We start from the raw sequence: 14,002 nt of genomic DNA on the forward strand, positions 1-14,002 counted from the left end.
CGGCCCGGGCCCGCGGGGGACGGAGGCGCCGGGGCTCACGCGCGCGCGCGCGCGGAGGGGTGCGGCGGGCGGGCGGGCGGCCTGGGGGCTGCAGAGAGCCCGGGGCGGAGCGGAAAAGAGGAGGCCCCGAGCCCCCGGGGAGGGAGGGAGCGAGCGAGCCAGCGTCCAGCCCCGATCCCGCGTCCCCGCGAACCAGCGAGCGAGCGCACAGCCGGGACCGCCGCGCCCGTCCCCGCGAGCCAGCGAGAGAGCGCACAGCCCGCGCCCGCGCCCGCGCCGCTCGCATGCCAGTCACGTCCGCCCCCTCGGCGGCCGCCCGCCCGAGAGCCGGCCCCGGCGAGCCGGGAGAACAGACGTCAAACTGCCTTATGAATATTGATGCGGAGGCGAGGCTGCTTTCGTAGAGGAGCAGAAGGAAGCAAGATGGCTGCCCTGTAGGATTTGTTAGAAAGGAGACCCGGCAGACGGCGGCGGACTGCGAGGCTGGGGGACCAGATCCAGGTCAGAGCGCTGCTGCCCGCGCCTGTCTCCCTCCCGCTCTCTCTCTCCCCTCGCTCTTTGGGGCAGCGGATCGGTCCCTTTCCAAGCCCCGTCGCTTTCTCTCGGCCTTGCGGGGACTGTCATGTCACCCACAAATACCAAGAGGGAAGAGGGAAGCCTCACAAATTACTGGAGCTTCTTCAACATGGCTGACAAATATAGTTTTAATTTAGCAGCCCCCCCCCCTCTCCCGCTACCTGCACTTCTGGGGTCCCTTCTTCCTGCTAATGCGTGTCCCCCTCCTTAGCCAGAAAACTTACCTTTGTACCTCCTCCCACCAGCCGCTCTCCCGGCCTTTGAGTCGCAGGAAAGTGAGTGTTTTCTTGGGGCTGCCTCTCTGAAAGAGCTCATCTTTGGGGATCACCACTTTTCTTTTCGGTCCTCCTCCCCCCTGTCCTCAGTGTAAGTCGATTGAGTCCCTCGTTTATCCTCAGGCAACCCGGAAAGAACGCCGACCCGGTGTTTTTGACTCTTTTATCCCCAGTACTATTTGTTTGGGTCCCGTTCTGGGTCTGTGTCTCTGGCTTCCAGCACGTTTGTGCCCCTGTGGACGACTCCACTAGATAAATGTCACAGTGAGTGGATTCGGGATCCACTACGTGGACTTTTTCTTCTTCTCTATCTCTTTTTTTTTTTCCTCTTGAGTCCGCGCGTTTTGTTAGTGGCGCTGAGTAAGAGAGGAAAGCATAGTTTCTCTGTGCCCCCAGACAAGACCAGCACCCACTTTTCTCAAGGTTCACAAGCTCTGCGTGGGCTGTACCTTCCAGTTTAGGAAATGTGTGCTAGAGAATCTGTGCAAATCTGTGTGTTGGCTTTGTGCTGCCCCCGAATCTGCTTGGTTCTGATCCCCGGTAAGTGACAGGCACACACAAAGGCCGGCGCAGGCCGAGGGAGGGGGCGGGAGAAGGGCTCCGAGCTGGAGACTGCAAGGTCAGGGGCGCCCAAAGACGTGGAGCCCAATCCTGGCTGGCGAAGACCTCCAACAGTCCCATCCCAAATCTCCTGAACTCTAGCTTTCACTCTTTTCTTTGGTCTCTCGCTGCCTCCCATCCCCATACTCTTCACTCTCATCTTGACTCTCTCCACCAGAACTGCTTGCTTACTGTTAGAAAGCTAGTAGGGTTTCTATGGAGAGTTTTCTACATATGGCCAAACCAAGTGTGGCCTGGACAGACTCCTAGGAAGGTCCAGTTGCTTGCTGGTTAATACTTTCATGACAGATTTTTGAGGGCTTTGAGGGATTTTTCTTTCTCCCTATTAATGACTTGGAATAGGAATAGGTTATTTGTGTGTGTGTGTGTGTGTGTGTGTGTGTGTGTGTTTGTTGTTGTTGTTGTTTTGTTTTCCTCAAGTTGTTCGCTTAAATTTTAGGGAGATGTTTTAGTGTTTGCCTATCTGGGGAGCAGAATACATCCGTGGATTTAAAAAAAAAGCACAAGTCACACACACAGTACTTTTGCTCTAATTAAGGATTATAATGTCAATTTATACTCAGAAATACTCATAAGGATAAGATTGCATGTTAGGGGAAGTTGGGATTCATGGGGGAAATATATTGGTTTGGTTAAAGACTGCGTATTGTTGCCTGGCTAATGAAATCATTATATTTGCATTTTAATGGAAAGTTGAAATACTAAAGGGAACTTAAGTTCTTCTCCATGTTTCTATGAGTGTTTTGTAATGCATTTTGGATACAGTATAAATTACAACATAAATAGTAATTTTAAAAAATGTTATTAAACTACCGTGTTTGTGATGGATTGGGGGTTAAGCTTGAGATCAGGAGGGATTGATTTGATTATAAGGTAGAAGGAAAGTCATATAGCTGCACCAATCAAATCTCCAAACTTGCTCACCCTCAGTAATTCATTTCATAAGTTTTTCTGTTTTGGTTTGTAGAAACATGGCTAAGTTCGCTTTAAGCTTGGTCCTAGGGGCTCATCCACATGACCAGAAGGAAGAAACATTACTCATCCCTGAACAGAAACAGTTCATTGGTTCTGATTTGCCCTAAAGTAATTCACAGGGTTTTTTTTTCTTTTCTTTTCTTTTTTTTTTTTTCTTTCCTCTCACCATAAATGCTTATTGTTGGTTAAGAAAACTATGGCCAGTTATGCCATCGATCAGGAATTTAAAAAGAGTAATTTGGTCAGGCAGTGGTAGCACACATCTTTAGTCCTACCATTCAGAGGCAGAGGCAGGCAATTTCTGTGAGTTCAAGGCTAGCCTGGTCTACAGAGTGAGTTCCAGGACAGGTTTTAGGAAAGAAAGAAAGGAGTTTGTTTTGCTTGACTAGTATTGACTAGTAGACTGGTGTGTAGTGACTTCTTTGGGAGCAGGTTTTCAGAGTTGTGATCTTTTATGTTCTCCAACTACGAGTGTTTTCCATTCTAATCTAATCAATAAAAGTACTTACATTGGTGGGTTGGTTTTGGTTTTTGGTTTTTTTTCTTCATGTTATCATAGAGATCTGCTCTTTGCTGTCATGAAACTGAGAATTTTTTCATTTTAGGCATCTTAGTTTTATGCTAAAAACAGCTGCTAATTGTGATTATTTTAAGGGTTTCGGTGAAAGTTTGTGTATTATTGAACATTCTAAATAAAAAACATAACACTCTCATTTCTTAGTGAATTTATTTAAGCAAACATGGGATGAGGATTGCACAAAAACCTTTTGCTTACTGCATGTGTAGAAGTACCATCTAGGTCTTCTAAAAGTTCTTAAGAGCTAGCTGTCTTAGTTGATTTTCCTTTAGAGAAAAATATTGAACAATAACAAGATTGGTAGTTTCTAAAAAATGCATTGTTTTGTCTATTTGCATTTGCATATTGGCTGTTGAGAGATTAACCTGGAATGAGACTTTGCTTTGTTTAAATTTGCTTGTTTGTCAGATATGTTTAAGGCTTTCAGTAGATGTACTGGTGTTGTGTCTGTGCCAGGAGCCAGGGCGATGGTGTCCTTCCCATGTGGCAACATATGACCTTGCATACCAGCATCATCATCACTTCCAGAGCACGGGTGCACACCTGCTCTGGGCTTGTTATGATGACTTCCCCAGCCCTTACTGGCTGCTGTATTTGTGCTTCACATTGGTTTCCCTTGTTGAAGCTAGAAATTCCCCATCAATTACTCTAAGCTCCACCCCAAGACCCTGTTGAAAGCCAAGGGCCAAGATTTCCTTGTTTGTTAGCTTCATTTGGAAACCCTTTTTATGAATCAGTTACATCTAAAAGACAGACCATTTTCCATTATTACCTAAGCAAATTAGTCAACTTTTATGAAACAATCACCAAATAAAGTGTCTGAGCTGGGTATGGTGTGTCAAGTCTGTAATCTTAGCACTTGGCAGGCCAAGGCAGGAAGATTGCTAACAATTTTGGACCAATTAGGGTCCATTTCAAGAAAACAAACAAACAAACAACAACAACAACAAAAGTAGTAGATGATATTTGATATGAAATATCAGTATTTTAGGATATCTCAAATTTTATGAATTTTATGTTAGCTATGATACTTATGCTATAATTGTTTCTAACTTTTCAATTGTTATTTTTAACAATTGTTATTTTTTGTGTATGGTGTTTGATTGCATGTATGTATATGCACTGTGTGCATGCTTGGTGCCTTTGGAGGCCAGAAGAAGATATTGAATCCCTGGATGAGCTAGTTGTGAACTGCCTTGTGGGTGCTGTTTGGAACCCTGATCCTCTCTCTGCCAAGAGCAGTGAGTGCTCTTAACTGCTGAGCCATCTCTGCATCCTCACATTTTCCAATCTTATATAGCTTACTGCTAGAAGACACAATATAATTGTTTCTTGAATGGGACAATGTTGATTCATCAAAGTCATACTTCCTTGAGGATTATGCCACCATTGAATAGTAATTCCTGGGGGGGGGGGCAGCAACAGTACCAAAATCAGCAGCAGGAAATGTCTCCTAAACCAGCTTTACAGTTGGAGCCTTAGCTGTGGGAGAGTCCAGTTGCCAAGCAGAGCTGGTGGTTATCCTGGAAGCTGTGTTAAAGAACACAACCACAGTGATTTTTGCCAAACACACAGTATTTACATGGGGCTAGTGCTCTGGTTTCCATTACAGTTTACTGCCAAAACTTAGTGAATACTGTGACATTATTGAATGAGGTTTACAGCGCATCTGTTGGTTTATGTAGAGCTCTAGCAGGGGAGGAGTGCAGTCAGAGTATGTGTGAAACAATGACCACAAGGAGGAAAAAAAATGGATGCATGTTACACTTGCCCCTTTCCAACAGTAGGTGTTCTAACTATGGAATGGACAGTGCAGAAAATTCCAGGCTTAAGATAGATATATCATCTTTCTCAATATAATTACTTTGAGTTTTCATTTCCAATGTAGCAAATTCTCACTTTTGACTTTCCCATATATATATATATGGTATTTAGGGACTGGAGAGACAGCTCAACAGTTAAGAACACTTGGCCCAGCCAGGTGGTGGTGGCACACACTTTTAAGCCCAACACTCAGGAGGGAGGCAGAGACAGGAGGATCTCTGTGAGTTCGAGGCCAGCCTGGACTGCAGAGCAAGTTCCAAGACAGGCTCCAAAGCTACAAAGAAACCCTGTTTCAAAAAAGCAAACAAAACAAAAGAACATTTTGCTAAATCATGAGAACTGGGACTTGAATCCTAGCACCTAATTGGGCAGCTTACAAAATACCTTTAACTACAGATCCAAGGATTCCAACACCCTACTTCAACCTATGCAGACACCTGAACACACACAGATAAATCTTAGGCTGGACATGGTGGTGCATACCTTTATTTTGTTTATTTTTTATGTGTATTTCTCTGTTTATATTGCACTATTTTCCTGCAGTGCCAACAGATGGCCAGAAGAGGGCATCATAAAATCCCTTGAAACTGGAGTTACACAGATCACCAAGTGAATGCTGGGAATGATCCAGGTCCTTGAAGAGCAATCAGTGCTTTTAACTTCTGGGCCATCTCTTCCTCTCTGGTTTGAGACAGCTCTTGCTACCCTGTACCTCGATGGCCTCGTACTTACTATGGCAACCCCGGGCTGGCCCCAGACTAGTTGTAGTCCTTTTGACTCTGTCTTCTGATCGCCTTAACAGGTCTATCTAAGAAACCCAGTGCTTTAAGCTCACCAAAGATAGCTGTTCAAAACTGAAGTGAAATCATATTCTAAATAGTCTCAGAATTAAAATCAGAGATGAGCAAACTGAGATGAAGTATTTTTGGGGGGATAATTTAGAGCATAAAATAAATTTGTTGTACCAAAAATACTGCAAATGTTACTTTTAAATTAGATTTTTTTTCTGTCGTTGAGAACTTGCTGATTTCTATATGTTTTCATTCACTAGCAGAATCTAATAAAAACTTTTTTTTAAAAAAAAACTAGAACATGTGTCTTCTGTACTCAGAGCATAGTAGGAAAATAATGTAAGAGGCCATGGTGATATGCATGGTGGTAGGTAGTGATGCTATTTTTCCTTAATGTAATTTCTATAGGAAATGGTAGTGGCTGCTAAAGTCGCCCATCTTCAGCATAGGATTAAGTGACTTTTAACACATATATGCTGGAATTATATATTTTTAACTGAAACTTTTATTTAAACGGTTATAGAAGCTACACAGTTATATGAAATAATATAGACACAGCCTGTGTATACCACCTGGTCTCCTCTTGTGGTAACATTTTGCACAACTTTTGCACAGGGAGCCAGAGATTCAGCTATTGTTTGTGGTGTGTGTGTGTGTGTGTGTGTGTGTGTGTGTGTGTAATATGCTAAGCCATCATTTTCCCATTGAGAAATAGGTTTGTTTGTTTAGACTTTGTTGTTTTCTAAATAGAGCCCTGCTCTGTGCCCTAACCTGGTGCCAAACTCATGGCAGTTCCCCTACCTTAGCCTCTGCGGTGCTGTGATTGTAGGCATAATCTATCAATCCATTTCTTTTTTGTTTTTGAGACAGGGTCCTGCTGTGAAGTCCAGGATGGTCTAGAACTTGGCTTCCTTCCCCTTCATCCTTCTGTTTGCCTTGGCTGCAGATGTGGGCTTCAATGCGTGCCCGCTTGCCTGCCTGTCGTACTTGACTTTCTCCAGTTTGATTGTACTTATTCATCCCTGTATATACTCAGTCCTGTGTCATTTTATCACATGACCCGGAGAAGTTAGGCATGATGCTCCATTGTGTGTGTGTTTACCATTATATTTTGGCAAAGTATATCCAGTTATATAGCCTTTTACAGTTAGTTAAGGAGATGGAACCTAAGAAATAGTAAAAAGACTGTAAATATGGCCATCATTATTTTAATGGACGGATGCTGATTGTGTAGTGAGGTCTAGAAATGAGACTTCTAGACTGAATATTTTACTAACAAATTACTGGGCAATTCTGAAAACAGAAAGGCATTGGTGATCACAGTCTGTTTCTAAAGACTGATATATTCTTCCAAGACAGGATCTTACCCTGTAGACCAGGTGGGCCTCAGACTCGTAGAGATCCAGAGATCCACTTGTCTCTGCCTCTCAAGTGCTGGGATGCAATCGAGGCATTCCTGCTGCACCCACCCCAGTTTCTCTTAGTACTTTGCAAATCACTTTACTGACAGTAGATTTTATAGTCCAATTGTTGTAATTTCCTAGTGATTCACTACTTTTTAGTACTCCATTTTTACTTTCTGAACTTCCAAAACTTTATTTTTCTTCCATGCAAGGTTGAATATTTTGATTAGTTGTTTTTGTCTTACTTTGTAGCCCAGGCTGACATAAAAAGCTCAAGATGGCCTTGCCATTCCTCTCTCCTCTTCCCCCTTGAGACAGTGTCTTCTTATGCTAGTTTTAAAATAAAATATTCCCTGCTTCAGCTCCCCAAGTGCTAGGGTTATAAGCATATACCATTATGCCCTATTTGGCCCTGAACACTTGATCCTCCTGCCTCTGCCTTCTGGCTGTCAGTTTGACTACATCTGTTGTTTTTATTTTATGTGTCTGAGTGTTTTTGTGGGTATGTGCGTCTGATGTCTGTGGAGGTCAGAAGAGGGCATTCGATCTCCCAGAACTAGAGTACCAGAGTGAGCCGCCATGTGGGTGCTGTGTCCTGAACCTCGGTCCTCTCCAAGAGTAGCAAGTGGGGCTGGAGAGATGGATGGCTCAGCCGTTAAAGGCTAAGGTCACAACCAAAAATATAAGAGTGGCAAGTGTTCTTAACTGATGAGCCATTTCTTCAGGCCCTGTTGTTGATATTTTAAATGTACTTCTATAAATAATTTCTGTGAAAAACAAAACCTATTCAAAAGAAAACAGTGTGTCATTATTTTTGCTGATGGACTGTTCTGTTCAGGGAAGGACGCCTGTGGCCAGGCACAAGTGGAGCCTGCCTACCATTAAGGGACCCCTTGCAGTGCATTGGCTCTTGTTCTGTGATTGTCCTAGGGTACCACAGTTTGTTTGTTCTGTGGGTACTTCAGTGATAGTAATTGCCATTGTTGTGGTTTCATGGCCTTTGCTAAAATGTGCTTTATCAAATAACATAATTTCATCACAGACTATCACACTTAGATGAAAACTATCCACAGAACTGTCAGTTTTTTGTTTTTTTTGTTTTTTTGTTTTTTTTTTTTTTTGGTGTTTTTTCCTAAAATCTGTGTTTTGTCTTTCAAATAAATAACAGTGACTTAAATAATGATAATGGGAGCCAGGAGGTGTGAAATGATATCTGAGTTTCCCTTCTCTCTCTCTTCCCTGTCTGTAATTAGAAGGTCACCCATTAGAACAAGACCTTAATCCTCTAAGGTAGACAATGATGCCCTGGCCACAGCTGGATTCTGTCCATAGCACACTGGCCCTCTCCTGCCCATTCCAGCCACAGCTGCATCCTGTCCTCAGCACACTGGCCTGCTCCTGCCCATTTGCTTTTGTCTGTCTGTCCTTTCTGCATGTCCCCATGTCCCCAGTGTTGTACAAAGTGTCTAACCTGAAGTTCCAGAACCTTCTTCTTGGCCATAGCATGATCTCAGTTCTTTGAGCCTTTCATGACTTTTGCATTAAAAGGCTCTCTTTCCACCAAGCTGTAATTAGCACAGGATGTTAGCTCTTGTTTGTTTTATTACACATATTATTAGGAGAACCATTTCTGCAAATAAAGTGGCGGATCAGCTATCAAGTTCAGGGAAGAATCTTAACAGTGAATGTTGAGTCGCTTACATTCATTCCTGTTTTAAAACTGATAAAAGGAGAAATACCAAAATAAGTATCTTTCAGATATGAGGGAAGAAGGAATCCCCCAACTTAAAAATACTTAACACATAGTTCTCTTCTTTTAGTAAAAACTAGACAGGTATATCTTAGGAAGAAGTAACATTTTAAAATTTATTCTCCAAATTCTGCTTGTCTCTATTCAGATATCACCAGAATGATTCGTTTTTGTCCTGTGACATTACATTATGTTTCGGTTGGCATTCAAACAAGACGGTTTTAATTTAGAAATCTCTAATTCGTGGGAAAACACTGACAGAAAACAAAGCTAGTTGACATTTTTGTGTATGGATCCCCTTATCCATCAATGGTTTGGGTTTGATTACTACTGATTATCTGTTAGCTTTGAGAAGTAAACTTTCTGTAGCTTAAAGTAATCTCTTTCTCTTTTTTCAAGTGAAAAAAAATGTATATGCATTAGATTCTTTTTTTCCAACATACAATTTGGAATCATTCTACCAAGTGCATGTATGTCTAGTTTTAAGAGAAATAGGATATGCCGTTTTTAAAATGTAAGATCTGGGCTGGAGAGATGGTCAGCCATTGAAGTCTAGACTTACAACCAAAATTAAAATTTATTTTTTAAGTGTTTAGCCTGCATGAATGTATGTCACCATGTACAAGCTGGGTGCTCAACAGAGGCCAAAGCAGGGTGTCAGATCCCTTAGAATGTGAGTTACAGATGAATGAGGTGACATGTGGGTGCTGGAATGAACCCCAATCCTCTCAAAGAGCAGCTACTTCTCTTAACTACTGAGCCATCTCTTCATCCCCAACATGTTTCATTTTAAAGTGACTTAAACATACAGGAAAGACTAAAGATAAACTAAATCCTTATTGGAGCAGATTCCTTGTCATCTGCATACATGTTTTTATGGCTGACAAAGGTTTCTGTATGCCACTGAAGCACTCAAGTCTTCTTTTACATGGACCCTGTCACTTGGACACCTGGGTTGGGGCTCAGGCAGCACTATTTACAAACTCTTTGGCAACCACTGAGAGGGAGGACATTTGTGTGCCTGGGGCCAGGTACCCACCCCCTTAATTAATAGTCACTGCTTCTGACCTGGTCATGACCCCCAAGATCAAGGTGTTTCCCCAAGGCTTGCCCAATGTGAAGTCTACTTAGCCAGAGCCTGGCCCAGCCTGAGGCCCATGATAAGTTAATCTTTTTTTTTTTTTTTTTTTTTTGCCTCTTGTGGGCTTTCAGAGTGGTTATGCTATATGTTTTGTTTATTTTGGTTGATGATGCCTTGGCTCTGTCATTTATAGTTCCCAGTGCATGATGTTCACCCCATTCTTACACATACCTTTAAAATGACAATCAATAATGATAAAACGGGATCTAGGAGGATCTGCGGGAGAGGAAAATCATAATCAGGATATATTGTATGAAAAAAATCTATTTTCAATTAAAAAAAAGGAAAATCCATTAAAAAAAAAAAAACTTATCTTCATTCTGAGGTCTTGAGAAGTGAATCCATGCTCCAACTCCCCAAAGTAGGAACTATGGCCAGAGAAAGTTGACACTTCCCACCCTGATACCCGGATCTGAAATCCACTCCAGCATCCATCTCACCCTGGAGTTAACACAACAGTAATAAAATGCTTGGCACTTAGTTCCTCTTTTGCCTAGTTAACGTCTGTGGATTTTCATTTGTATTATCCATAAAGAGTCTTGAGGTTTTTTTTTTTTTTTTTTTTTTTTTTTTTTAAGCATCATGAATTTAAATGTCTGATCTTATGTATGTTTGATTGTGTTATAGTTGTAAGCAGTCTGGTTCTGATATGTAAGATATGTGAGCAGGTTGAGGGTTGTGTTTATATTTTCTACAACTGTGGTTTCCCCAATGTTACATCATCTGAAAGTGGAAGTTGTATTAAAAGTAGAGATGCAACAGGTAACTGAAAATGAGCTGGGTTGAATGGCTGTTTGCTTTCTGAGACACAGTCTCACTATGTAGCTCAGGCTGTCCTGGAACACACTATGTGGAACATACACGTGCACTCACATGCACACACACACACACACACACACACACACACACACCAGCTAGCAAAGACCGGTGATGCTGAGTAACATGCATGCATGCACGCACACACGCACGCGCGCGCGCGCGCACACACACACGCACGCACGCACACACACACACACGCAGGCACAGATACATGCAACCACACCAGCTGGCAAAGGCCTGTGGTGTTGAGAGTGATGTCAGCTCCAGGTTATTCTCACTCCATCCCATGTGATCAAACCCACATGGATTTGATGGTTATAGACTGTTCCAGAATTCTGAAGACTAGCATTTAGTGATGGGGGTGTGTTTGCATCTCACAGCTAGCTCTTGTGATATTGGTACAGAATAAGAGAGCCCTGCAGGTGTAGTAAGCTTGACTGGAAGAGAGATGTGGTAGGTGCTGAAGGAGCCTCACCCCCTTGTTTATTTTAGAATATAATTACTACCTGAAAGGAAATGTTTTGAATGAAAAATAGTGGTAGCTTTTAACTTTGACAAGGATTTTTGTATGCAAATGCTGGAGGGGAGGTAGCCCTAAAGCCAGTTAACTCTTTAATAGTTAAGCTGACCCAAACTCTTCTACACATTAATAAAGTTAACTGTCTGTGATAATAGAGAGAAACTGCCCTGGAGTTAGGGCTGCATGTTTTCTAAAGCTACTGGATGTATTTGTACAGAGAAGCATTGCTTGGCAAGGGGTTGAATATAATGAGAAAACCCCTTGTTATCTGATACATTTGTTTACCTGCTTAGTTGTAGTTTTTGTTTGAGACAGGGTCTCCTTGTATATATAGCCTAGGCTAGCCTTGAGCTTAGTATATAGCTTAGGCTGGCCTCAAACATGTAGTAGTTCTCCTACCTTAACTTCCATAATGCTGGCATAACAGGCATGGACCACCATGCCAGGGTAAATCATCTGTTACATTCATGACGGGGGTGGGGTGGGGGGGGTGGGGATGGGGGTGGGGTAGAGGGTAGGGTGGGGGGGGAGGAGTACAGTGAGAGGTAATTCCGAAGGCAGTGTAATAATGAAGTGTGGACGTGTGTGTGTGTGTGTGTGTGTGTGTGTGTGTGTGTGTGTGTGTGTGATTCAGCTGAGTGCTAGCAAGTGTTGATCACAGAGAAGTGCTCAGCCGGGTGAGAGGCAAACATGCAGAAGCAACAACACTAATAGCTTTCAGTGACTAATAAACACTGTCGCATGTTATAAAATTCCAACATTGACTGTAAACTCATTCCTGCTTGTAACAAATTGTCAAAGATTCTTTTTCTCCTCCCTTTCTTTGCACTTTTAATAACTCTTCTAAACTGTGGGTTTAGTTCTGTGTGCTTGTTTGAATTTGTTTCTTGTTGCTGTTGTTGTGACTATTTCATCGGCCAAGGGCTAGCACTTTACCTCTGAGGCACATCCCATGTTCGAATTATATTTTCATATTTTATGTGCAAGTGTGTGCATTAAATGCCTTTCCAAGCACTTAGGAGATTACCGCTTGGACGTTAACCACCTTCAGTCCAAATTTAAAGTATTTATTAGATTACAAAACATTGTGCATTGTGACGAGAAACAGAGGGCTTCAGAGACACTAAGCTGTTTGTTGCATAGATGTGAGGAAGGAGAAGAAAGTCTGTTTCCTGAACTTGCTTAGGTGGTAATACTTACTTCTAATACACGCAGTGTTAACTTTTCTATTCTGGTGATTTGCATTTCCTCGGATCCCACATTTGAGTTAGACCATGCCATAGGAAAAATCTCCAGTTTGGCTTCCCTTGTCACCAGGCATGTGTTTGCCCTCTGCTTTAGCCTCTCAATCAATGCCTGCTTCTCCATCTCCAGGAAGGGACCAGCTAGACCTTCTAACACACTGCTAGGAGGAGCTGATAGATAACAAATAAAATAGCCCACAATTTACTGGGTAAAATTCCAGTGGTTGAGTGGATCTTGTTTTACTCTTCAAGTATGTGTTAAGCATTTATCTGTATCAGGAAGAAAATGACCTTCATCTTTGCTTCTGTGGAGTGAGCAAGAATCTGCTATCAATCTGCTTTTAGTTGCTGGACAGCAGCTGAGATTCCTAGACGAGGCATGCAGGACTTTTGCTGGGAGGTTTTCCAATCGTTACTTGGAGGGTGAATCCTCTGTTCCATGAATGGTCCGTGGAGCGGAACTTGACATTAACGTTCCCAGTATTCAGCCTGATAAAGATGGCATAGGGTAACGGCATAACCTCTAAGGAGATGGAGAACCATTTCCATCCCGGTACTGTTGCAGTCAGATACACCACAGCTCCTGTTGCCACCTGCTCTTGAGTATCCATCCACTATTGTCCTTATTAGGTATATGGAAATAAGCTTGTCTTTAGAAATATGAATGACATCATGCATAATTTAATACTAGGAGTGTGTGGGTGATGGCTCACACCTGTATTCCCAGCACTTGGGAGGTGGAGCCAGGTAGATTTAAAATTCAAGGTCATTTGATGGAGAATTTGAGACCACCCTCTTCCTTCAGGTGCTAGGATTAAAGGTGTGCACCACCACACCAAGCATTTGGGTTTTTTTAATGTTGATTTTTGTTATATAGCTCAGGCTACCCTAAAACTTGCTAGATTTTGGAGGTGGGTACTTTGAACTTCTGATCCTGTTGCCTCCAACTGTGGAAGTATGTTTTTGCCGGGTGGTAGTGGCACGTGTCACGTGTCTGTAGTCATAGCACTAGGGGAGACAGAGGCAAGAGGATCTCTGTGAATTCGAGGTCAGCCCAGTCTATAGAGAGAGTCCCAGGACAGCCAAAACTATGCAGAGAGACCTGTCTTGAGAGAGAGAGAGAGAGAGAGCTTTTTATTCTTCCTTGCCATAGAACATTTAATTTTTAAATTTAACAATACCATATTGACCCCCACCCCAGTTTGTAAGATATAAAACTTAATGTTTCTCGCATCCATTTATTTTTGTTTTCCTTCCTTGGCTTCTACCGTAAAGAAAAATTCTATATTTATTTACTTAATGAGTGGGGGAAAGTATGTCAACAGCCCCAAATTTCTGTTTTCCATGCTATTATTCCCTGCTGGTGAGTCTATAACTTCCATATTCTCAAGGCAGAGAATATAGCTCACAGACCTGCAACCATAAGCAAGTCTTGCTTCGGTTTGATCCTAGAAACACAAAAGAAAAAGAAAAATTGTAGTGTGCA

The 14,002-nt window shown here is 42.4% G+C and overlaps 1 protein-coding gene across 2 annotated transcripts in view; it reads left to right on the plus strand.

Moving 5' to 3' along the window:
• Positions 1 to 270: 270 nt before the first annotated feature.
• Tet2 (tet methylcytosine dioxygenase 2) overlaps positions 271 to 14,002 on the plus strand; it is a 76,541-nt gene continuing 62,809 nt past the window's right edge. For both annotated transcript variants that reach the window (XM_051185463.1, XM_051185464.1), the window contains exon 1: positions 271 to 501. The gene's annotated coding sequence lies outside the window, so the exon portion shown is untranslated. The remainder of the gene's footprint in view (positions 502 to 14,002) is intronic.

Source organism: Phodopus roborovskii, unplaced genomic scaffold (assembly GCF_943737965.1).
Source record: "Phodopus roborovskii unplaced genomic scaffold, PHOROB, whole genome shotgun sequence".
NCBI classification, from domain to species: domain Eukaryota; kingdom Metazoa; phylum Chordata; class Mammalia; order Rodentia; family Cricetidae; genus Phodopus; species Phodopus roborovskii.